Here is a 27324-nt window from a genome sequence, read left to right as displayed (position 1 = left end):
AAAAAAGTTTTATTTTTGGACGATAAAACGACGTTATATAATTAATAGTTTAATTGGTCTTAAAATTTACTAATGAAGTCTTTTCCGCCAAGTTAAAAAAAAAAATACAATGCAAATATAATCAATGTTTGTTCTACTAGCTACTTTTGCGTCACCTTTGTTATCAAGTAGCTTTTTGGATACTTTTACCAAAGAAAATAAACCTACAATAAAATGTATAGATCTAGATTAGCACAGTATATGCCTAGACATATTTGGGTATATATGTTGAGATTTATTTATTTTTTAATCTGCTAGTTTTTGCTGGTATTCTTTTTTTTTTACCATCGGGTGTCACCCCCCTGTCACAGCCTGGTTCTTGTTGTAGGCGTGATGACGCGAATGTCTCTGTGCGTTGTAGATATCTCTTCTGGTACTGTTATAATGTTCTCTGACTTGTAACTAAATACTTTCTCACACGCACTAGATTTGCAGGTGCTTGAGAACACTAACATACTGGACTCTCCGACCACAACATTCAGAATCATTAATAGACACGTTGGTAGCAGACATAATTTTATTGACACAATAATATATCACAAAAGATATTGGCGACTTCAGCCATCACAAATTATATGTCCAGAGAAATATATTCTGAATACAAATCAATTATAACAACTTGAGTACATGTACATTACTCCACTGTAAAAGATATTCATAGCACTCCTTTTTCTACGGGAGTCTGTAATTAACTGAGGCGCGGCGTTCCAGCACCACCTCATCGTGGTCGCCGCGTGAACACTCCGCTCTTTGGGAGTGGCCAAGGGTACTGGTTGCTTGCCGCTGATGAATGAGCAGCCGGCAAGTGTAAAAGAAACTCAAAGGGGTTATGTCCAGCCCCCCCCCCCCCTGTGGGGCCCCGGGGCAACGGTGAGTAAGAGACCTAAAGGGATCTCCGAAAAGCGGATAGCGCTGGACACCAACTCGAGGGTTGGTCGGGTTCTCCTGGGACTCGACTGATTCGCGGGTCTCTCTTTGGGCAAAGACTGGACTGACTGGCGCGGCCTTAGCGGGCTGCGTCGGGCGGACCGATTGGCGTCCGCGAGCTAGGCTCTATCTAGCCCGTTCCCTGGCGCGCTAGTGGAGGAATCCGCCGCGACCAATGGCGACTCTGACACTGGGAATATCGAGAAACGCGCGCCACCCCACTCCTGCCTTGCAGGAAACTTATATGCCAAACTGTGGCGGTGATTGCTTGGGCAGGTCTCTGCCTTGCCCTTAGTGGCGACATAAGTATAGGCCATGCACGCTGCTGCATTAGAGCAGTAACTAAGGCCGCCAACGGCCTTAACCATACAACCATGATTGACACAGATACAGTAAAAAGCGGGCACGAGCAGACCCGAACAGGCTCCGTGCGCCGGGTAGTGGGCGTCAGGCCTGGACACGAAAAGTCAGCTACTAGTCGCCCCGCGACCTCGATGAGGGGGAATTTGTCAGGTCGTGAAAAGTTAGCTAAAATTCCTCCACCTAAGTCCTCTTCTCAACGAACACTGCATTCGTACCTCCTTCGGAGGTCCGATTCGAATAAGGTCTGGAAGGATGGAAGTCTGCCACAACCTCCTGCGGACCTAGATACACCGCAGGCAAATATGACTGGAAGCGAAATAGTGACGGGAGCCTCCGGCCCCCAAACAACCCAAATTGACACTAGTGGGAACCAACCCACTCCAGGGACTAAGCCCATAAACACAAGGTCCCTCCTGATCTTACAAATTAACATCTGCGGGGTCATCCCAAAGGTGTTAGAGCTCTCAAAACTCCTCCACGAGAGGGCAATAGACGTGGCTTTACTACAAGAGACACTAACTGGCAAACGCAATGCCAGTATCCCCGGTTATACTGCATTTAAATGCAAATGCACAGACTGCCGGGGGCTCATCACTTACGTACGCAACAACCTGGTTGCTACACAAGTCCCCGGTCCACGAGTGCATGGGCGTACCGACGCCATCACCCTCGAGATACATAAATTAGGGCGCAAACTCACGGTAACTAATCTGTATAACCCCCCCAAGCATGAAATTAGTCTCGAATATGACTGTACTAATATCAATACTCACAACGTCATCGCAGGAGACTTTAATGCTAAGTCTCAGCAGTGGGGCTATGATTCAACCGACTCGTCGGGACATAAAATTCATGAACTTCTAAATAATTCTAATTTGTTCTGTCTGCAAAATAAACATACTCCCCCAACTCTATACCATACCGGAAATGGCAGCCAATCTAGACCAGACCTTACTCTAATCACAGCTAATCTAGAATCACATACTCAGTTTCAAGTCCTAGATGACATTGGAAGTGACCATAGACCCATATTAGTCACAATTGCCCTCTCAGAGGCCAGTGGTGTAACCCCAAAAGCCCCGCGTAGATGGAGTTACACCAAGGCGAACTGGCCAGCCTACGAGGCAGCAGTCAACACTGCCCTTATGAATATTGCATGGAGGATAGGGACGTTGACATCATATACGGCGAATTAACAGCAGCTATGTTGGGTGCGGCCAAGAGGTTTGTCCCGCGGACTTATCCTGGCGTAAGGCAGAAACGCGTGTGGTCTCAGGAATTGAATAAGCTGGTCCTGAGACGTAAGCGAGCCCGGAGGCTTGCTGAACGGAAGGGTACCCCTGAAATCCGGCGGGAGTACAATCGGCTCTGCAGAGCCACGAGTGAACTGGCCCGACGCGTCCGGTCGGACCATTGGAACGCTGCCTGCGCCGGGATGGATCTTCGGGATACCTCGAAAGCCTGGCGTCTTCTGCGAAACCTAGAGGCCAAAGACACAGCGCGAACGGCTGCCCCTCTATTGTCACCCGGAGGGCCGGTCTCGACGGTAACCAAAATGGCCGGCTTGTTGAATCGACATTTTGCTAAAATCAGCAAGCCCGAAAAGAAGTCTGCCATGTCCAAAGCCCTCAACAAAGAACGTAAGAGGCTCGAGAGGGAGCCGGATGAGCCGGAAAGCCAAGCAACGTGCAACGCGCCCTTCTGTCGTGCTGAGCTGGACAGAGCGATAGCTAAGTGCAAAAATCGAAAAGCTCCGGGGCCAGACAAGGTTACCCCCGAGATGGTAAAACACCTTGGGGGCATTGTGAGAGATAAACTCCTGGAGTTTATGAATCGAACCTGGGCAGAGTCCAGACTGCCCGGGGCCTGGAAGAGTGCTGTCATTGTGCCAGTCCTTAAGAAGGGAAAAGACGCGACTAACGTGGAGTCCTACAGACCCATTTCACTAACCTCAACCCTTGGCAAAGTTGCTGAGCGAATGGTTAACAAGCGGCTAGTTTGGTGCTTTGAGAGTGCCGGTATCCTGGCGCCAGAACAGGCCGGCTTTAGGGCAGGCTTGAGCCCGATCGACCAGGTCACGACATTCGCACAGGAGGTGGCCGACGGGTTCCAGAGGTCCGAGAGCACATACGCGGTGTTCATAGACCTAAAACAGGCCTACGATCGTGTGTGGAAGCAAGGCCTCTATCTTAAGCTAAGAGCTATGGGTGTGCGGGGCAAGATATACAATTGGATACAATCCTTTCTGTCAGGGAGGAGCACACGTACAAAATACCAGCACTCCCTTAGCAAGCCAAAACAACAACTTAATGGCCTGCCTCAGGGCTCTGCCCTGTCCTGTACACTTTTCATAGCCTTTCTTAATGATTTGCCCAGCTCACTACGGTCCAAAAAACTGCTATATATTGTCCTCTGGTCAACCGGGAAGAAAGCCGACCAAATTCAGGCGGCACTTCAAGCAGACCTCCATACCATCTCCTCGTATTGCGACAAATGGCAGACTCAGATAAACGTTGCCAAAACGACCTGGTCCCTGTTCAGCCTAGGAATCGACATCCTTAAGGCTCCATTCGAGCTTCAACTCGGTGGGCTGCGACTCCAGCGTGAAAATACGCCAAAATATCTAGGGGTGACCCTGGATAGAAAACTGTCAATGCTCCAGCACGTCCAGGAAGTTGAACGAAAAGCCTCGGAGAAGTTAGCGTTATTAAGAAAGCTGGCCAGCACAAAGTGGGGTGCCAAAGCTGACATGCTACGCACATTGTATCTAGGGACAGTTAGATCACAAATCGAATACAGCTATAAAGTTCAAGTATACGCTAGTAAAACTGCCCTCGAATCACTCGACCGGGTACAAGCACAGGCTCTACGGTTCATTTGTGGCACCTTTAGGACAAGCCCAACAAACGCTGCTGAAATTTTTACAAACGTGGCACCCTTACATCTTAGAAGGGAGAGGGCAGTACTTACGGCCTACGAGCGCTATAAAAGGGGCGACTCTAGGCTACCCACCTCAATTTTAGTGCGACAGTGGAGAGAGAGGAACCGCATTAAAATGCGATCGTTCCTACATATAGCGGCCAATTTGTCAAATACAGCTGGACTCTCCACTGATAGAATCCCCATTAGGAGAATCAGTACGTGCCCTCCGTGGAGGAGATTGCTGGCCCCACAAATAAACCTGTCCCTGTTAGGGCAAGAGGGAGCCACCAAGAGGCGATTAACACCTGCCATTCTCCAAAATTTGGCATCCATAACTATAAAATCCTACCCATCAGATGCCATATTCTGTTATACCGATGGGTCGGTAATGAGGGACCCCGATAAATCGGGGTATGGGGCCCTTATTGTCTACCCCGACCGGACTGAACCAGATAGTCTCTCTGGTCCATGCGGCTACGCTGCATGCTCCATGGATGCCGAACTTACAGGGATAACTAGGGCGTTCGAGGCCATTAGGGCCCGAATGCTCCAACGCGAGACTAGCGCCACTACGGTGGTGTTGGTCACTGACTCTCGCTCCAGTCTCCTAGTTATGGGTGGCGGCGGGGGAGGGTCGCCCGTAATAGAAGAGGCAATCGGCGCCGCAGATAACATCCGCCGAGCTATTGGAGCTGTCGTTTATATGCAGTGGGCGCCTTCACATTGCGGCGTGAGGGGCAATGAAACGGCAGACGCCCTCGCAAGGGAGGGTGCAATGGCAGCCACACACCTCGAAGCACCAAGCACGTACTTACAAGCAACGGCACAAATCCGAGCACTCATTCATGAGAAGTGGTTAAAGTCCTGGGAGGAATCCGACAGAGCACGTGGTGTCTGGCAGCGCATGCGTCACCCAGATCGCGACGATCCATGGTGGCGACTGAGGAGGTCAGAGCAGTCAATAGTTGCGCAGTGCAGGACGGAACATTGTCCTATTGGGGCATACTTTGCCCGGTTCCGCACTAACTTTGACTCCCGATGCCGTCACTGTGGAGAGAGCGTCGAAACAGTGTCGCATGTCTTGTACGAGTGTCCCCAGCTCCGCGAGCTAAGGGGGGACTTGCCTGTGCAGTCACTCGACTTGTATGGTAGCTATGAGGCACTACGCCGGACGGCTAAGTTTCTTGCCAGAGCACTACGGGAGGACTAGTCCTTCCTGCTCTGATTTTTCAATAGGAGTTCATCTCAGGTAATTAACTGAGGTGTCCACCTCGTGGTCAGTCCCCGACCAGGAAAAATCTGCACGAAATGGTTCAGTGACTACTAGTCACCAATTATTACAGGGGTTATAAAACTGATTATATGACACCCCCCCCCCCAATAGGTGTCATCCGGTGCGGACCGCACCCCCGCACTCCCTAATGACGCCACTGCTTGTAGACAGCTCTGTCACGGTTTCATCTGCAAGAAACCCAGAATCTTGAGACGGTAAAATTCTAAGTTAAGTGGTTTAAAGGCGACACACCCGCCTGCCCGCCTTGTCGGACGCTTGCAACAGTTAAGTCCAAAACGATCGGCAATCCCTAAGGAATCTCGCATATCGATTGTCAAGTCTTAGTACGTCAAGTCAGTACGTTTTGTCTGCAGAGCAACCCAGAAACTTACTATGGTACAATTCTAAGCTAGGTGGTTTAATAATAATTTAATTTATAGAGCGCTGTTAAACAAATAACATTACAAACAATAGCACGAGAGCTACAAAGATAAACTAATCTAAAAAAGAAGATTAAGACAGTAAACTCTATAACAAGTACGGGACGCTCGCAATGGTAAAATTTCAAAAGACAACCAATCTGGAAACTCACATAGGTAATGTCCAGGTTCCGTACGTAAAGTCAGTAGCTTCGTCCGCAGAGCAACCCAGATGTTGAAAACAAGAAAACTCTATAATGAGTACTTTTGAGTTTTACGGCAGTTCGTCATTCCCATATTATTTTATTGCGGCCCTAAAAAGAAAAAGGCTGCCCGCCCCTTTTCTAGATAGAGCATGTCTCATTGACCTGGGGTTTTTTTTCTGATGCTTTTCTTAAGCCATCGCTTGTTTTTTGTTCTCTGCAATTTGTGCGACAAGTGGGACGCCATGATGTTCCATCGTGTGCTTTAGTCTCCCACGTCAATGCTGAAGGTTTTCAGAGAAACTTTGAGGGCGATTTTTTGTCCACCTTGTCAGTGCTTCCATTTCTTTTATAAAAGTGTCATTTGGGATTCTAGAGCTATAGACTGCCCATCGCAGCGGAGACTACAATAGGAATATGTGGATGCTTTGCAGATTGTTTGAAAGTGATTCAGTTTTGTTTTGTTTTGTTCTCATGTTTTTTCTATATAATTTTGACGTTAATGAGGTTTAAAGCAATGTGGGGAGGATGACAGCCCAAAGACCCCTAGCTTAATACTTGTGGTAATGCCCTGTTTCTCTACCCATTTTCAGACATTCTACCAAAGGATACAATGGCATCGGCGATACGCAAATCTATGACATTATCAACTAGTCTACCAACGGGGTACCGAACGCAGGACTCGCGCTAATTCTAGGTGTAAATTTTAAATTAAACCTATTTATTAGTTATAACAGATTTTCCGCGGACTCCTCATTTACTAGGAGCTTCTGGAAATCTCCAGAAATTGCAAAATATACGAAAAAGTCCTAAAAATCTCCGGAAATTATTTAAATCTTTTGAAAACTCATAAAAATCTCCAGAAATAAAAAATGTCATTTTGGGGTGTCATTCAATATGGAAAACGCCAATCCTACTAAAAATAAACGGCATTATGCAATACCCGTAATTGTGAATTTTTGGTAAGAGCAGCTTCTCGCGCCTCAAACAAATGAAGAATTACTTGAGGTCAACAATTCTCGAAGACATTTGGTAATTCTTGCTATTTAGCGTGATCTATGTAGAAAACAGAATTTTTATGATATGACTTCGCTACATCCAAGGCTCGTAAAGTAATTCTGTCCGTAGTAAAGAATGAATAAAATGCAAAGACCAATTTATTTTCTAATACAAACTCTTAATTTTCACTTATTATCCGTATCCCAACCCAACCTGAGCCCCGGGAAATCTGTTTAGCATTGGACCCCACAATGGTTAAGTCTGGCTCTGCTATTTAGTGACGGGTGAATACAGAGTAGATTGCTTATTCTATTTCCATGACTTATTGTTCACAATGGTTAAGTCCGGCCATGCTATTTAGTGACGGTTGAATACTACTTGTTCTCCCCCTCCCTCTTTTTTTTTCGCCTCTAAAATTACGCGAGGTAACTCTAGTCCGTCTGACTTGCAGAAATAAAAGAGTGATCTTTCCATTACTTGGTGTTCAAACTGTTCAGCCACGAAGAGAATTATCTATACTATAAAGTAGAAAGTAGGGCGTATGTATGTATGTATGTATGTCCCACATAGAAATCAAAACCGTTTGACGAATCTTGATAAGACTTGGCATAAATGTTCCTTGTAAAATATTTGTTTGTAAAATGTTTTACATGTTTCGGATGTTCCTTCAGAGTTGAAGATAGTTTACTTCCTAGTCCAAACCTCCCGCAGGACGACGGGGGATGGGAGCGGGCAGTGTTTGAACCCTCGACCGTCGATAAATCCGAACGACTATCCAGCGCGCAAACCGCACGACCAGGCAGCCATCCTTGGGTACTAACTGGAACCGTAGTTTATGTATTGTAGCCCTACAACAAACTTAAGACCGTCAAAAAAAAAGTTTACCAACTCTATAAAAGTATTATATGTTCATCAATCTAGGCCATGTTTACCGTGTATAAAGCGAAAGGATCTAGATCTAGATCTATTTTTTTAACTACAATTTGCACATATAGTTTTTTTTTTTACTTTGACACATGAAAATACAAAATATAGTCTACTAGTCGACCGCGGCGTAGCATACGCCGCTGTTTTGCAGGGCCAACCTTAGGCCACTGCAACCTATGCAACCACAGTGGGCCCAGCTCTTTTATAGTACCCGCGCTAATTTTAGGAGTATAAGTTATTAAATTAAACCATTTTATAACTTATAACAGATTTCCCGCGGCCTCCTGTCAATTTAACAGTAGCTCCTGGAAATCTCCTGAAATTGCAAAATATACGGAAAAAGTCCTGGAAATATACGGAAATTATTACAATCTTTTATCCATTGCAACTGGAGAGCTCTCTGACAGTAACAGAGCAGAAAGGGAAGCACTAGCACTAGCTGCTACCATGCTAGCAAATCATCAAAGTTCCCCACACAAATTGTCTTTCTAACCAAAGCGAAAACAGCCCTCCAAAGCTTGCAAAACTCTGATTCCTCTTATATTAAAAACCTCAGAACAGCACTTACAAAGCTCAACAACAACAGCAAAAAAAAACTGTTATTCAATGAATACCAGCTCATGTACAACTAGAAGGAAATGAGAAGGCTGACACACTTGCCAAGAGTGGGAGAACTAACTCACAAATAAACTCTGCACTTTATCCAGAAGAACTGAAGAAATTAATTGTAAATAAAATAAATGAGAAATGGACGAGCTCTCATCCAAATCACAAGAAAGATGACGCTTACTATAAGCTATCCCGACAAGACCAACGTCTAATCTTTCGACTCAGGACCGGACCCAACAGAATGCGACAACACATGTACCGGAAGCTCAAAATTGGAACCAGTGAAATCTGCCCATGTGGAGTATCACCAGAGAATGCCGACCACGTCCTTTAAAACTGCTCTCTTTACCAAGAGGCTCGTATAAGACACTGGCCCCAAAACACCCCAATAGAAAGAAAACTATATGGAGAGCTCCCTGATTTGGAAACCACTGCGCAGTTCATCTCATGTATTGGTCTAGGCATCTGAACACTTCAACATAACAAATGAGAACGAAGAAGAAGAAGATTACAATCTTTTGAAAACTCATACCAATCTCCTGAAATATACAGACGAAAATTGTCTTTTTTTTTCACTCTTAAATTACCTAGGATAACTCCCTTCATCCGAGTTACAAAAATAAAAGAGTAATCTTTCCATTGTGTCCAAACTCTTGAGCGTGATCTGTCGATTCGATAGTTACTACAAAGTAGATTACTCCCCCCACCTTTTTTTTTTAACGTGAGGTACAAATAAAAACAAAAAGAGTGATATTACAACGGTCCTGCCCTGCTCTGTTGTGACTACGTGTTCTCCCACCCCCCCTCCCATTGTTTGAGGTCAACAATTCTCGTGGACTATCCGCAGAATGATCTTTCCTTTACTCCTTACTACTCGTTTAAACTGTTGAGGGAAGAAGAGAATTATATATAGAGATTGATTTCATTATTTAATCAAATTAACCTTTATATTTGTGTTTCAAAAGCATTTTTACATTAATTCGTTCCTTATATCTGTGAATTTAGAATTCCTGATGTACATTCTTTCATTTGACTTTACTCGCAATGTTACACATCTCTCTATTCCTAGGTCTAAAACTCTAATTCAACTCTAAGATGATAGAACTTCTCTTCGCAAAGATAGTTTTATACTTTAACACATGAACTAATTATAGTCCATTCATTTCATATTTTAATCAAATTAACAATCAAATTTGTTTTTCTAAAGCATTTTTCATACATTTGTTCGCTATAGCTGCGAAGCCGTGTTGACAATCATTTCATACATGAGTCGCGTACATCTAATAAATAAACGTCACGCATGCTCATAGCGAATCCTTCACGCAAGCGCAGAGACAAACTCTATCCAAGCCAATATTTAACTCTAGATTAGTCTATATCTAGACATATCTCTAATTCAAGATCTAGATCTAATTTAAAGATGATATATCTACTTTATACCTTAACACATGAATATAAAGTCTATTCTTTTTGTGACAGGTGGGGAAATGTGACGTGTGTTTGGCGCGTTTAATGTCTAGGGGATGATTATTTTTAATGCTATCACACCCCCACTTATCAGCTTATGAATCGGGAGCAGACACGCAACGAGACAAAGCAATGAAAGATAGATACAAAAGTTAAAATGAAGAATATTTATTTACATAAATATACATATAAGAATAAAAAGGGGGAAGGTTTGCATCTATCTCTAGTATATTCTATGTTTAATCATCACTCTTGCACCTAATAAGAGAGTATGTCACTTTGTCCTCTGACTTAGCTGGTTGTCCTGTTGATGTCGCAGCTGGCTGTGTCCTGGCTTGAGGTTCTGCAGCTGGAGGTGGCGCTCTAGCGGATAAAGGGACGCCGGTGATATAGTTCTTGTGGAGTCTCAATCCCCAAAATCTAATATCTGTAGTGGGCACAGTAGGGCGGGTGGCCGGCTACCGTGGGCACAAGGTTACTGCGGGCAGAGCTGATCTGCCGTGGGCAGCGTAGTTGACAGGATATGTCCAGTGAGTTGCAGAGGGTTGGCGTAGCTATGACGTCTCGCACAGACCTGAGTCCATAGGGACGTCGCGCCTAATAAGATGACAGGTGGGCTGTCGAATAGGCGGGCAATGCCGATAGCGCCAAGTGGTAGAGTTGAGTAGTGTCGTGTAGACACTGAACAGCAACAGCAAATAGGCAGATCTCAGTAGGAAAGTGTAGTGCTGAATAGCACTAAGCACAAATGCAGGTAAATAGATCGTTGATCCAATGAATAAATAGGCAGGTAAATAGGCAATAGATCGTTGATCCAATGAATAAATAGGCAATAGTTGAGTGGCGTCGAGTAGACACTGAACAGCAAATAGCAAATAAATAGGCAGGTAACTCTTGATAGCAAATACAGTGCTGAATAGCACTTAGCATCTAAATAGGCAGACACCTGAGGGAGGCTGCGGATAAATAAAGACAAGTTAGGACATGTCTCTTATGCATCTTATCGATGCCCTCGACTGAGGTGCATTCGTCAGATTGGTAAAACTGCTTTAGAGCACAATAAGGAGATAATGACAAATGGGATTTGGAAAATAGATGGCAGATAGTAGCAATATAGAAATGTACATAAAAGGGGAAATAATAACATAAATGTACATAGAAGGGGAAATAATAATCTCAAATGAACAACACAGGTGGATAGAGAAAGAAAAAGGGGGGGGGGTTGAATTGGGCGATGTCAGCGATCCTGACGGTATGTTTACATATGACCGTCGATCGAGAACAATAGAGCGCGCTTGGATGGAGAGGGTGTCCGTTCAAGGGGCGCAACTCTCGTTAGAGTAAAATGAGTAAAGGGGAGATAATTCATTACAGGGGGGATAACTCATATCTCCTTTCTAAGCGCAGTATTAGTGCGATAGTGAAATTATCAAGGCTGTCAACCGAGATAAAGGAAATAAAATAAGGTGTACAAATATACACATGGTTGCATCAATGATCAATTGATGCAACGTAGCATTAATAGATTAATGCAATACATAAAATATACATTAGCCATGTTCATGTTTTCTACTTACGCCAGTGAGAAATACACAATGCACTAATTAAATATAAATGAAATAATTAACTACACATGATAATATCCAATGGAAATATACACAGAGTAATTAATATGGAACTTGTGATTAAGTTCGGCTTACCACCAGGTATTCCTCTAGGAGGGAGAATAAATGATATAGTCCAGACTCGATCGACAGCGATAGAGGAGTGAAAGGGTCTGGCTTGATTTGAATCTACTTATATACAGGCCTGGAGAATGTGGGCGGACACAGGAAATGTCCTAGGCTAAGAGTTATCTACACGTGGGTGGATTTGACTCGAGGTGGGAGCCGCACCTTGGAATATCACGCGGTGCGTTGACCAGGGTAATCTCTTAGATCAAAGAGAGACGTGAGAAAAGGGGGGGGGGGAGAAGGATTAGCTTGCATTCAAACCAAGGCGGTGTCAACCGCGACCGTCCTTCAGACATCCGGCGGGCAAGACAAAAGAGATTGGGTGTTTACCTTTCCCCGATCAAGGGCAGATAAATGAAAGGACGCGCCTTCGCTATCTCCAATGTGGTCAACTAAGTCTAGCCTGGAGGAGAAAAGGTGGTGCGGGTGGAGAATTCAGGGGTAGGATGGGGAAATAATTAAAATAAAATAAATAAATAATGAAAAATAATAATTAATGCTGTGATAATTTTGAGTGACTCTGACAGCGAGTTTTTGACTTGTCACACTTTTCAAATTTTTATCAAATATATGTAGACCTACAAACAAGTTTTTATTTGAAAAAATGGATTTAAGTCGATTAGCTATTTTGATAGCTCCATTCTTACCATTTTTACATTCACGCATTCCGCATTCGTTTTACTTATAAATTATTATTTCGTTTAATTGTTTACAAAGCACTCTCAGTGCGTATATCGAAAGTGATAAGCAAATTAAGACCCGCGGGCCGTGTGTAACATATGACTAGTATATACACTGAAGATTACCATTTCTGATGTATTCTCATTTCACAAAACAAACAGAGTATTATCCGAAATCTCATCCCTTTATTGTAACTGTAACTGGCTTCATAAAAAAAAATGGAGTGACAACCAAATCCGGTTTTTAGAAGTAGTATGCTCCTTTAGTAAAAAAAAAATGCATTTTAAAAATTTTTAGTTTTAAATAAAATTTCTCTTGGGTGACTTGAGTAGAAAGTAATAGAAATATGAACTTCATTTAGCAATATGCTCACACTAAAAAGAAGTTGTTTTTACTAGTGAAAATTGTCTGTCCCAATTGTGACGAAACGCGTCCCTTCTCAATACAGAACTGACCAGTGCGGAACATTCTCCCCCACTTAACCACTAGTTAGCATTGTATAGCCCCTTTTACACTAAACTGACCAGGGTAGAACACAAACATCCTATTACACCAAGGTTAGATCCAACCCCCAAATTATAGGCCATAAACACACATCCCAAGTTACACCCAGACGTCGAAACAAACGTACGCAGCCGTTCAGTTCAGGAACATTAAAATTGAAAGTTACGCCCCAAACGCCGAAACAAAAGCACGCAACCGCAAAGTCCAGGGACATTAAATTTTGGTGTCCACGAACGTCCCTTTGAGTCGACGCTTCTAACGCCCAGGGCTATTCAAATCGTTCTCGTCCGCTGTACCATCGAGCGATGGTCCAGCCTGATAATTGTTGCATGGTTCCGCTTTCATCCTCCTTGCCCCCCCCCCCGGGTCGCGGGTTAAAGATGTCAGGTGAATGAGCCCCAAATGAAAAGATTGGTCCAATTTAAAAATTCTAAACTCAAAAGACTCGCTGGCCATTGGATCGTCGCTACTCTCAACATACCGTTCGGGAACCTATAAAAGCCGGAGACGAAAGTTTCAGGTTAATGCCATTTTAGATCAGAATCACTGAGAAGTCAGAAGACTCTCAAGTCAACGATTCATTTGGGAACTTGTGTAAGGCAAAGGGGGTGAGTTGGAAAAACTTTATCATTATTATTTAGTGTGTCTTCGCCTGTAACATTTACAATCATGTATCATTACCATGTTAACACTTGTTTGCTTCCAAATACTATATTTGTAAATCTCTATGACTATGTGCTCCTTTATAACTAGGCAACGTTGACTGTATTCCCAACGGTGGACATCCACCTTACAATTTAGTTGATCCTAATGTCTATTTATGTATTTGTTATTTATTCATATCCTTTACATCTGGATCTACTCGCGTCTAGATCATTTTCTTACCTGTGTATGTACCTGTGCGCATATATATACATTATGATTATGCTTGTTTTGGTTATGCACATACTGTGCTGTTACCATGCATCCTTAGGCCCGAGAATCAGTCTCGCGTGTCTACCCCACTATTTTCAGCTTGTCGACCTGCATAGTTATGTGCCCTTTTGCACCCCTCTCCCTTCTTCTTGTCACGGTCCTCTGGTCACGAGTGACCGCGGACTTGTTTACCTGTGGGTCAATGAGGTCACAGGGGCTACAACCCTGTAATACGGTCTCCCTGTTTCCCTCCTCATTTATGCCCCTGCCTTGTACATTAATATGTGTATTCGTAAATATTGTTATTATATCATTTGCATAGCAATTATTATCAGACCTTGTGAACTGTCATTAACATATATCTTAGTTAGTCTGAGGGAGACGCCCCTATCAAGGATGCGCCCCTCGCCGACCAGCCTGTATGGTTTAATAATTCAGGCTACTCTCATGTCTCATTTCATAGCCTCCTACATCAGGGCTGGCGTGTTTTGTTGCCTGAAGGCAGTCCTCAGCAGCTCTCCACACATTCCCGTTGAGGGTGAGTCACTCATCGCCCTCGACCAGAACTGAAGGCATTCCAGGCTGAAGTCCCAGGACCGGTCTGCAACTACCGCAGGAGTAAGCCCACCGCGTGGCATCCTCATATTCATCACACTAGCGCCTGCCTACCTGCAGGGCACCAGCAACTGGCTACAACGCAACGGAGCTTCAACTTATCCAACCCCGAAGGAGAACCTCGCATAACAGATAAGTGAGAGGCAGCCGAATAAGCAAACCATACACGAATCTTTATGATCAACATCCCAGTGATGATATTATCTCAAACGTTATCATAAAATCCTAAATCTTCCTGTACATCCCCCCCCCCCTCACTCACTGGTTGTATTTCTTCTTAATTTATCTTTATTAAATGTTTGTTCTTCCATAAGATCAATAAGCTTTGCGTTTTGCTTGTGCCTGTCTATGTGCCTATATAACATCAACCAAATATTTACCACGTTGTGGCTCTAAGACTTTACCCCTAGGAGTCGCAGGCCATCGTCCCCATCGGGAAGTGCAAACGAACCGATCGGCGGACTTATTCCACCACACAAATAAGTTATTGAAACTACTGTCAGCTTCACATGAAAAGTTTTACAGTTCTTCCTCTTAGACTTTTAGGTATTATTATCAAGAGCAGGGTAAAACAAGGTTGGGTTTTGGCCATCAACACTATTCGGAATTTTTTCGTCTGTACTCTCATAGCGCCTTTAAGAACCTGGAAGATGGAGTATATATCCACAGTAGATTGGATGGAAGGCTTCTTAAACTGGCTTGACCAAAACGAGAAGACGACATATCCTGATTAGGGAACTGATGTTTGAGGAGGGTGCGGCTCTCACTACCGTTCGCAGTAATTATTACAAAGGCTAGTCAATACTTCGACAGCTGCAGGTCAATAGTTCAGTCTTACAATAACTCTCACCAAGACAGAAAAAAGGGCATAAAAAGTCACCATCATCAAACTCCATTTGAGTGAGGGCTTGAGAGGCTCAAAAAAGTGGTGATAAAAATCTTCGGAAATGGTTTCTTTATAGAGTAAAAAGATCTACCGGAAGTCAATTTGTCATGCAACCAAGGACGCCTCGGTAAACTTATTTATTGAACAATATAGGCTTAGTGCGCAGAGATGGCAGTCCATGTAATATATAGTCTATGGTCAGAGTAAGTGAATCAGTGCGCTACAATTATTTTCTGTATATTTACTTTAATGCTTAGATCCAAGTAGGCTTTACCTATTTATAGTGAGGCTGAAGTCTTTACAAGCTAGTGAAAAGACACTGGCGTTGCTGTAAGTATATTTTCAGAGCACGCTTTTTGGGCAGTTGTCAGCAAATAGCAAATCCACAGTCAGAAATTCATGTCTGCGCGCCAAAATGCCAATCAGAAAGCTCGTGATTGTGAAAGTCGCATGATACTCACGACGGTGTAGGCTAAGTTACTTATGTCTACGCATCCCACCCGCCCACTTCGCCGGACGCCCGCGACAGTCCACGTTAGTCGTGTATGCTCACCCCATCCGCCCATCCGTCAGCCGAGCAACCCAGAAGGTAAAACTTTACGCTATCTAATTTCGAGGCAACCCGCCCGCCCGCCTTGCCGGACGCCCGCAACGGTAAAGTCCAAAACGACAAACCCATCTTAAGCTGGCATAGGGAAGGTGCATTCTCAGTACGTCAAGTCAGTGCGTTTCATCCGCCGAACAACCCAGAAGTTTGCGACGGTAAATTTCAACGCTGAGTGTTGTTATTGAATGATTACCTAATTGATGTAATTTCTTGTAAGGGGGCCAATCTTTCATTCAAAACCTTTGCCAAGTATAGATGTAAAGCATGGTTAAACAAAACGAAAAAAGTAAAGTTCCCCTTTCAGACCTTGTGGTCTATAGGGCAGATGATGTAAAGGTTATCTGCTTTTGTGGTCTACGGTTAACGAGGGTGTCATGTGGCCAGCACAACGACCAACCGCATTTACTTTTCCCCAATTAATGTCAGGTACCCATTAGAGCTGGGTGGACTTGGAGGCTCCCGGAGATCCCGAAATTAAAAATCCAAGTCTTTACCAGGATTCGAGCCCCGGTCCTCGGTTCGGAAACCAAGTGCTTTACCGCTCAGCCGCCGCGCTATGAAAGCATGGTCAATAAAGTGTATAACTTTGAAACAAAGCTTAAAACTGTTGTTTTAAATTAAATTCGTCGTATATGCATACACTATAGATTAAAAAAACAACAATGACATTTCTTTAAATGTACGTATCCATTGGACACAAAGGACTTAGTTTAGTAGCACACATTTAAATAAAAAATGGCAAAATGCTTAAATATGTTATAAATATGTTAAAAATATGCTTTCTGCTCTCTATAGTCTCACGTGATTTTTTTTTTTAATATTAAAAGTAAATTGTTGTAAAAATGGTGTAGGCCTATTTTTATGAATGCTTAATTTAAAAATGAAATTTTTCGCTTCGGAAAAGAAAGAAGCCACTTCGCTGGACGCTCGCGACAGTCCAAGTTAGTCCACGTTAGTCGTGTATGCTCACCCCATCCGCCCATCAGGATTCTAGCGACGGTGAAATCAGTGCTCAGTTTGTCGAAGTCTCATCGCCCCATCAGCCATACATTACGGTTCAATCCACGCTCATTCAGTTATGTCTACACGCCTTGACCACCGGCCTCGGTAAGCAACTCTCTACGCATGCCACCTGCCTAACCAAAAGCTAGCGACACGCTATGCCCACTCGCCACTCCAGACGATCACTACGGTGATGTCCAAAAACGCATGCAACAGCTAAGACTAAGGTCAGAAAGGTCAGTCTGCGCATCTATACGTCCACCTGGCAGTTAGTGACGGTGAAATGTACGCTCAGTAGGTCAAGCCTACTCACCCCATCAGTCCACATCGCGACTGTATAAAGTCTTCAACAGAGTGTCATTTCGACGCGCCCATCTTGCCCGCCCCTCCCAATACACGCGGCGGGTCCACGCTCAGTGGGACATAATAATAACCCGTGCGTCCCGCCCTCCACGCCAGACGCGGTGGAGTCCAAGGTAAGCAAGTCATGTCTGCAAACCACGCCCTCCACATTTTGTTGTAACCGCTGGCCCAGCCGAACCCTTTCAACGTGAAAGCTCACGCTCACCACCAAGTCGTATCCACGCAACCCACACAAGTAGACGAATATAGCGTACTGTATACAGTGAAGCCTAAATCTTACATTAATCACTTTGAAGGATTGTTTTGTTTTTTTGAAGGGACATAATGTTTGTAGTTAGGAGATTGTGGGCCTTCAGAGGAGAATTTTTTTCCTAAAGAATGGGCTATAAGAGCGTGTGTAGGCCTACGCTGTATAAATTGTATAAGATAAGGACTATTACATTTTTTGTCCTTTTGATGGAAGAAGATAGTGAATTTTGGTACTGTGTAGGACAAATACAGAACAAGCACGTGTTGTTCTAAATTGTGGATACATGTAATGGTTTCATTTGGGTGTTGGATTAAAAAAAATGTTTTGGACACAATTATAATTTTAATACTAGTTGTAATCAAATTAAAAATTAAATACAAATCCCATTTATTCCTTGCTGCATCATCTAGTGTTTACAATAAGAAACATGAACAGGTGAAAGTGAAATGAAGAGGGGGAGAAGAAAGGAGAAAGCTTATTTGTATTTATTTCTGCTCGATAAAGAGACTTTGTAATGATTCCACATCCCATGTGCAGTGTGGATGTCATAGTAGATAGATAAGTCTAGAGTTACAGAGAGATTTAGACAGAAATGTCTTAGTTTATAGATAAGTCTAGAGTTACAATGAATTACAGATAGATTTAGACAGAAATGTCTTAGTTTATAGAATTACTATAATATATACATTAATGTAGACTAGAATATAAACTAGATCTAGATATCTAAGCTTAGGTCAAAATCATGTGTAGGATTTAATCTAAAAGAAAATTTAGTAGATATAATATAGTCTAAGCCTAAATGTAGTAAGACATGGTAGAAGAGATAGGAAAATCTATATATAAATATGCATTTCATGTCTAGGAATTTAAATTAAAAGAAAAATTAGTACATTAGGGACCAGACATATACATGATTTTCTAGAAAGCAGTGTAGTCTAGATAATAATTAATGAGATCTAGTCCATTAGGGTCCAGAGTCAGTCCAGACATATACATGATTTTCTAGAAAGCAGTCTAGTCTAGATGATAATTAATGAGATCTAGTCCCTTAGGGCCTAGAACAATACATGATTTTCTAGAAAGCAGTCTAGTCTAAATAATAATTAGATCTAATGAGATCTAGATATCTAACCTTAGGTCAAAATATTGTGTAGGATTTTAATCTAAAAGAAAATTTAGTAGATATAATATAGTATAATCCTTAATATAATAAGACTTGGTTGAGATAAAAGGAAAATCTACATATAAAATATGTGTATGATGTGTAGGAATTTAAATTAAAAGAAAAAAATAGAAGGCCTACATTAGGGACCAGACATATAGTATGATATAGGCTACCTACCTGATTTTCTAGTAAGCAGTCTAGTCTAGATAATAATTAGATCTAATGAGATCTAGATATCTAAGCTTAGGTCAAAATCATGTGTAGGATTATAATTTAAAAGAAAATTTAGAAGATATAATATAGCCTAAGCCTAAATATAATAAGACTTGATAGTTGAGATAAGAGGAAAGTCTATATATATATAAATATGTGTATCATGTGTAGGAATTTAAAGTAAAAGAAAAAAAGTACATTATGGCCTAGACCTATAGGCCTACAATATTTTTTAGAAAGCAGTCTAGTCTAGATAATAATGAATGAGATCTACTGATATAGATCTATATATGAAAATCTAGATATAAAAAAAGGTTATAGAAGATACCTACTAGGTAGTAATATAGACCAATAGAGTTAGTGTATTGAATTGTATATGTATGCATGACAAAAAAAAAAGGATTTTAATTTAATCTAGATCTATGTAGAAAAAAGAAACTGACCTGCTAATCCTGTGGCTGTATCATTGACTGTAATGTAGATCTAGACTGTAGATTTTAGAAGTTCTATGAGTGTGACTGTCTATCATATGTTCAACCTGGCTAATCCATTCTATCCATGGCTTTAACAAATAAGCCAATACCAGTTGAAAATTCAATATCCAATATAGATGTATCTAGTCTAGATTTAGATGAATAGTCTGTGCCTTGTAGAACAATAAGTCGTCCATCGGAAATATCACATAGGCAACACAATAACAGAATAATGACATAATGTAGACTAAGTGGCCTCCGTGAATGTCCTTTTTTTTTTTTTAATAGATAATACTGGACAGAGCAATACGATTGGTTGGATAATCCAAAACATAAACAGTGAGCCTACCTGTAGAACAGTGATTCTCAAAGTTGTCTACGAAGACTTTTAAGGGGTCTACGAGAGTGAAAAATGAATAATGGGTTCTATGAGTTTTTAATGGGGGTCTACGATAGTTAATCTCATTTAAGCTGGTCGAGACTTTAGTAGTGACCTCCAGCTGACTTGTTCTGAGGCCGCATGCGATAACCAGTGTTAAAATGTTACAGCAAGTCTGTCCATATTCAAAAAAAAAATAAATAATAATAATAATAATTGACATGAATAACCAAGAAGTTTTAATATTACGCCAAACTAAATTGAAGACCATAAGGAATTTTTACTATCATTGTATATGTATATACATTTTCTTTCGTTTGTCTTTTTGTTGTGTGAATTATTGTAATGCATAATAAGTTTTATTTTGGTTAGAGTTGATTTGAATGTCATTCATATATATATACGACTTAAAAATCAGATGAAAGAAAAGACATTTTAAGTTTATTAAATTTATAAATGCATAATTAGCGAAGAAAGGGGTCTACCTGAAACAAATAAACACGAGAAGGGGTGTACGAGACAAAAAAGTTTGGGAACCACTGGTGTCGATGGAGAAACGAGAAGTGTCTAACTCTATTTTTAGATTTACTCACAAAACATTTTTGGTGTAAGTTGGCTGTAAATCTATTTATTTAGTTTTTAATCTATTCGATCACGTTGTGTTTTGTTTCAATTATCATAATATCAGATCTATATCATCCTTTTTTGTTATGATGATTATTCACACTTGGAGAGACGATGAAACAAGAGATTGATAATTTGTCAGGCGCTTTGGCTGAGAGGTTAAGCGCTTGGCTTCTGAATCGGGGTCCGAGGTTCGAATCCTGGTGCATGACATTAGTTAGGACAGAGAACAAGCCAACGTCTGAAAGAGGAGCTTTACTTTTATACAATTGGGTTAGTGCTGTTTTTTTTTTTTGTTTTTGTTTTGTTTTGCTCAAATTTTCTATAGGCCAAAAAAAAAAAAAATAATAAAAGCTTGCCCCACCCATTCATAGGAGTGGGCACAGCCTTTTTAAATATTTTTTTTGTTTGCTGACAAAACGGCTCATTCCCTTTGCAAACCAAGTTGGGGTATATTTGCCATGATTACACTAGCGGCAATATGCGTTGTACAAAATGTAGCATCGAGTAGCGCATAACTTTGTCTAACTGCTGACCAAAATGTAGCACTGAGTGACTGAGTAGCGTATAACTTGGTCTAACTTCTGACCAAACTGTCAAGTGAGATAAAAACATGCATGCTGTGCATGGGCGTAGCCAGGGGGGGGGGGTTCTTGGGGTTCACCCCCCCCCCCGGGGGGACGGAATTAAGTGACTGATTTTTGCTTTCATTTTGTTTATTTTAAGTGAGATTTTAATACTAAATCATCCCTTACCACAGCACAGCCGAGGCAGTTTTGAGTTAAAAACCCTCTACCAGGGGGTTTTGAGTTTAAATCCCCCTACCAGGGGGTTTTGAGATTTTAAAAACCACTATCAGGGGGTTTTGAGATACAAATCCCTCTACCAGGGGGCTTTGAGTTTAAAACCCCCTACAAGGGGTTTTGAATTTTAAACCCCCTACCAGAGGTTTTTGCAGTTAAATCCCCCTCTTCTATAAAACACAAAAAAAAGCAAACAACAATCCCCAAATTCCAACAGCACAGTTGAGGAAGATTTTGATTGTAAAACCCCATCCAAAATTTACGATAACCACATCTTCAATATAAAAAAAGCAAATTACACACTAAAAATTCTATGAGCGTAGCCAAAGGGGTTTTGAGTTTAACCCCCCTCCCCCTTCCAGTTGGGGTTTGAAGCTAAAAAGTACCTCTTCAATATAAAAAAAAAAGGAAATTACACACTATAAAATCTATGAGCGTAGCCAAAGGGGTTTTGAGTTAAAATCCCCCTCCTCCAGATGGCTTTTTCTTTAAAGTTTAAAACCCCTCCAGATGGTTTTGAGTTTAAAATTCCCCTACAGAGCGTTTAGAGTTGAAAACCTCTCTCTTCAATATTATTTTAAAGCAAACTACAGTCACCAAATTCTATGATCGTAGCTAAATGGGGTTTTGAATTAAAAACAAAACAAAAAAAAAAACCAGAGATTTTTTAGTTTAAAACCCCTCAACAGATGATTTGACGAAAAAACTTTCCTTTTCGATATAAAATCTAAATCCAAATACAGGCATGTAATTCCAAGAGCGTAGTCAAGAAAGGTTACAAATTTCTACCAGTGGCTTGGGCTCCATTAATTAAGAGTGAATAGTCTTCTGCCGAAATTAAAAATCATTAAATGTGTCTCAACAAAGATGGCTAAGACAGATTTTAGGAGTCAGTCATAGAAATCGTGTCTAAATCAAAGAAATCATATGCCGAACTGGGAGTCGAATCCTTAGTAAGGTTGTGACAGAGCGTCGCATGAGGTTTTGCGGGACATGTTTTCCGACAAAATGAATTACGCAAAATAAGAGTTGCGGAAACAGCTTGCCGGAAAATGCGCCGAACGGCGCGAGAGGGTATAAGTCAGTAAGAATAGCACATTAGGTTTTTGAAATAAAACTTTTTAATAGCAAGATAATGCACTGTAGATACCTCAGAATATGCATTTTGTTGGCTTTCAATACCAGAAATAGTGCTCGGCGGCGGGGCTTCGCCCCGCGCTGGGGGAGCGCTGCAAGGGCGGGGAGTCTACAATAAACAATAAACGTCTTCCGAAAAGGTCAGAATGTAATAAAGATTAATTATGTACACACACACACACACATATATATATATATATATATAAATTTTCCGCGGGGCGGGGGGGGGGGAGGTCGGGGGGGGGGGGATCCCACCCCAAAACCCTCCCCGAAAAAAAATCCTGGCTACGCCCATGATGCTGTGATATGTTTGGAAAACATAAAATGTTATTTTCTATAGAGTATAGACTCTAGAACTATTGTCGTTTCCCTACCCGATTTTGTTCTACACATCACTATGTACTTAACCAAACTATTCCCACTCCGATTCCGGTATTACTATCAATGGTTTTATTAACATACATGGCGGGGGGGGGGGGGAACAGGTCACACCAAAGCCCAGTGTGATTAGGGCTAGCCACTATTACGAAAACCTGATTAAAACAGTTCCTTGCATCAAAAAACTCCGAAACGCTGGTACACAGACGCTACATGAAATCACGGACTAATGTTTAGAAGTTAATATAAAATTTGGCATAACATTTAAGACATTTTGGAGAATTTTTTTAAATCGGCTTTCCCAAAAGTGCTTTTTTCCCTCTTTGTTGTCATTCCCATGTGGGCCCCGATTGGTCTTAAGTCATGGACCCAAACGAAATGAACCCATTATTGCCATAGTAGCTACGCCACAGGTTGTGGGCCCCTAACTCTCGTGGGTGCCGGGTTCATCGAAACGCCACTGACTCAAACACCAATAAGAAATCTCTTAATATCTTAGAGGACCCTAAATAATATTAATGGCAGATGAAATGAATATTTAATAATATTTGGGTTGCACTGGATGGAATATAGCAGACGTTGATCATTATTTAGTAAATTTAAGATCAAAAGTACTTATGGAATTGAAACTTTCAACTGAACAGTTCTAGCGTTCAACTGAACGTATATAATTGTTGAGATAAAGAAAAGAATACAATTTAAAAATGACTTACTAATTAGGTTTTTAATGACAGTGGAGAGTTCAGTCAAAATGTTAATGTAGCCACAGAAAGCTGTGAATGATTCGTTTCATACAACTATTGTACACCGAGTACATTAATCTACTGTCATGGACAGCCAGAGGCGGCCTTAGCAGAGCGCGGGGACCTGGCCGAGTGTCAAATGTGGCGCCCTGAGCCTATATATAGGCCTACCGTACCACATCACCACATCACGCTAACGGGCTCGTCCGCCTCTAGCAATGCGGGACTTATTTTGCTACTAAACATAGTACGTACTGTCTTTTACTAAATACATACTGTATTGTAATTGTTCTGCATGAAAGATCTCGACTTTAAAGGTTAATAAACGTAACTAATGATTCAGAAACATTTTGCTGCCTTTACCGTAACTGAACGGTATTTTAAAACCAAAAATGTCATGTTAAGAACTTGCATGGCATTTGGTAGCATATATATATGGATGCCGGGAAAACGTCCAAAATATTGAGTAACAAGTCCTAGCTTAGAGAACTAATCGGGATTGCGAAGCTGATATTGACAAGGAAATCTACAATCGCGGAGTTCCCCTCAGGCGCTGGCACTTGCCACCCCCTAGGGCCGCTACTGAGTACATCCATTAATATAAAGGTCATTGAAAGAGCAGAGATGTTAGCTTGTTTTATGTGCTAACTTCTAATTACATTTTTTTTGGTACACATTTCAAATACATTTCTTAAACCTATGATGATATTTTTCTGAAAATCATACATTTTCCCTAAATAACTAATTATCAAAGTAGCCGTAATATCTTATCATTGTAAATGAAGTTAATATTAGACGCCGTTCACATTTTAGATTCGTGTTATCCTTGTTTTATTGCGTTCTCTCTCTTTCTCTCTCTCTCTCTTTCTCTCTCTCTCTCTCTCTCTCTCTCTCTCTCGTATAAACTTATTATCTCATCTTCTACGTTACAGAGGTTTCATCTCTAAAGAAGGCTAGTTACAAAGTATAAAGTATTGCCACTATTTCATTTATGGTCATCATGCCTGTGTGTAGTCGCTGAATGAATTTTTTATGTTGTGTCTGTTGTTCTATTTATATGTTGTGTTGTCTTTATATGAGAAAAGAGTCCTTGTAATTACAACAAATTTCCATAAGGATCAATAAATCAGTCTTAGTCTTAGTTTTAATCATCATGTATAAGGTATTGTCAATGTTTCATTTATCAAATATAGAGTCATTAAAGTCATCAAGTAACTATCCGGACAAGATTTACCCCACGTAACTTTCGCGTTGACAGAGAGCGAGGCTCAGAAAAAAAAAGGGGGGGGGGGCGTATGCTTTCTATATATTTGACTACATTTATGTGTGTCATTAAAATAGTTTCATGTTTTTTTCTGCAGTTTTGTTTTGCTTTTGCCCCTTCGTATTGCCCTTCGTTTCTTAACCATTGCCACCGCTTCATGTGTTTCGTGGAGTCAACAGGCCTTTCAATGTAGGCTAGCCGAAATTCCTGCATCAGGTAACTGATTCTATCAGTCGCATATTTCTGGAAAAAATGTCAGAACGAAACTGTTGCTCTCGAACTTAGCAAGATGGCTGTAAGCTTTGTTTGCAAACATTGGGATAACTATGGCGACGCCCTGTCCGTTGTTCTGACGGAAGCACTGTCATACATCCTACACGACAATACGCTGCCTACATGAATACTTCCGGCAAATTAGGGCGTATGCTACGCCGAGGGTCAACTAGTTGTGTATATTAAGTAAATACATAGGAATAGTAAGTCTACTTTTAAAAAAAGTCTCTTCATAGTTAAGATTATATCAACTACACTTTGAGTGTGTTACAGGTAACAACGCGTCGCTTATTAAGCACTAATGCTTTCCACAACCAGTTATGGTCAAAAACAATGCGTGAGGACACGAAGGTCACGCATGAGGGCGTGTACCTTGTTCTCCCCATTTCTTCATGGTCATCCCATTTCTTATCGTCCAATCGGCGGTACACGGTCACGGTCCAATCGAGCCCAAGTGTTTTTTCTTACTTCCAGCACGTGGCCGGACCCAACCAGCAATTTGAACAATAAAAAAATTAAGATTTTTTTTTTGCCACAAACACAAGTACTACAAAGGCGGTTAAGGTTACAAATAATAATAATATACAATTAATCATTATACTCAAGATAATCGAAAAGAAAAGTAATAAGAAAAGATAAGATAATTCTTATTGATCCAATCCAATGGAAATTCAGTTTGACTACAATTAACCACCTCAACTTAACCACTGTAACCATAGATGCAAATACGAACAACATTCACACACGAAACACATACACACTCACAACCAGCGCTTTATAAATTAGACTTCTATGTAATTCTCGATGACGACAGATGATCTTATAACACTGACCGAAAGTGGGATGACGGAGTTTTTAAATCTTTCTGTTTTAGTCCTAATGTCCTAATGAAAAGGAGACGACTACTTCGTTCAGATCTAATGAATCATGAAACAGTGCACAGTGGTTTAATGGGTGCAGGTTGTCTCTAAGAATGGTGTGTGTTTTGGAAAGGTATCTTTCATGAAAAAGTTTTTCAAGAGATAGCAACGTGATATACGATGCTTTTTTATTTAGTTATATTATAATTAGTAGTAATGTAAAGGGTAATAGAGGTTTTAAATTTTTAAAATTATGATAATGACAAGACTGTACCGCAACTATCAGATCACGCAATTCATAAACAATGAAATGTGTATCGCCAATTCCAGTGCATACTATGACAGATTGTCTAAAAATGTCTTGAATAGACAAAGCTAGGGATCTATCGAGCTGTCATCCTCCTTACATTGCTCTATGCCTCAGAAACGTGGACAGTTTATACCACTTCTACAGGACCTGTCTAAGGGAAATACTGAATGTTAAATGGCAAGACAAAAACAACAGATACTGAAGTCCTTCGAAGAGCAGGTTTGCAAAGCATACAGACAATCCTGCAATCCCAGCTGCGATGGGCAGATCACATCTGCAAAATGGAAGACCCCGCATCCCTAAACGACTCCTGTAGGGCCAACTAAGGGAAGGGAAGCGCTCACAAGGTAAACAAAGAAAACGCTTAAGAAACATCCTCAAAGCTTTTCTGAAAGCCTTTAGCATTGACTCAACCACCTGGGAAACAGAAGCACATGACAGAGCATCATGGCGTCGTGCTTTAAAAACTGGCGCACAAATTGCAGAGGACAAGAGAACAGTACTGGCTGAAGAAAAGCGTCAGAAACAAAAACAAGCAAGGCCAATGACACTAGCTCCAGCTGGAATAACCTGCTGCTCAGTGTGAAGCCGAACATTTCGGGCTCACATAGGTCTCACCAGTCACATGAGGAGGCACAAAACCCATGCATAGCCCTCAGCCCCCTGAATGACAAAAAAATAGTCATCATTGAACCACGATGGACGAACTATACATGAATACTTATATGTCAAATGTCAATATAGGGGCTTGCGCTGAAGTATATAAGTGGGAAATGTTTTACTAAGAGATAGGAGAAATAACACGAAACTTATTTTCAAAAGTACATTTTTTTAAAACAAAGCTTGTATTTAGTGTAATTGTAGGCCTATCAATCAGCTGATCAATCTTGTGATTAAATTTATAATAGATCTAGACTAACAATAATAAATCTGTACGATTAGAAATAATTGTAACAATTGTTTTTGTTTAGAGCAACTTCATGTGTTTAGCTTTCTCA

This window comes from Biomphalaria glabrata, chromosome 11 (assembly GCF_947242115.1).
Source record: "Biomphalaria glabrata chromosome 11, xgBioGlab47.1, whole genome shotgun sequence".
NCBI lineage: Eukaryota > Metazoa > Mollusca > Gastropoda > Planorbidae > Biomphalaria > Biomphalaria glabrata.
Note: the sequence above shows the minus strand (reverse complement) of the source record.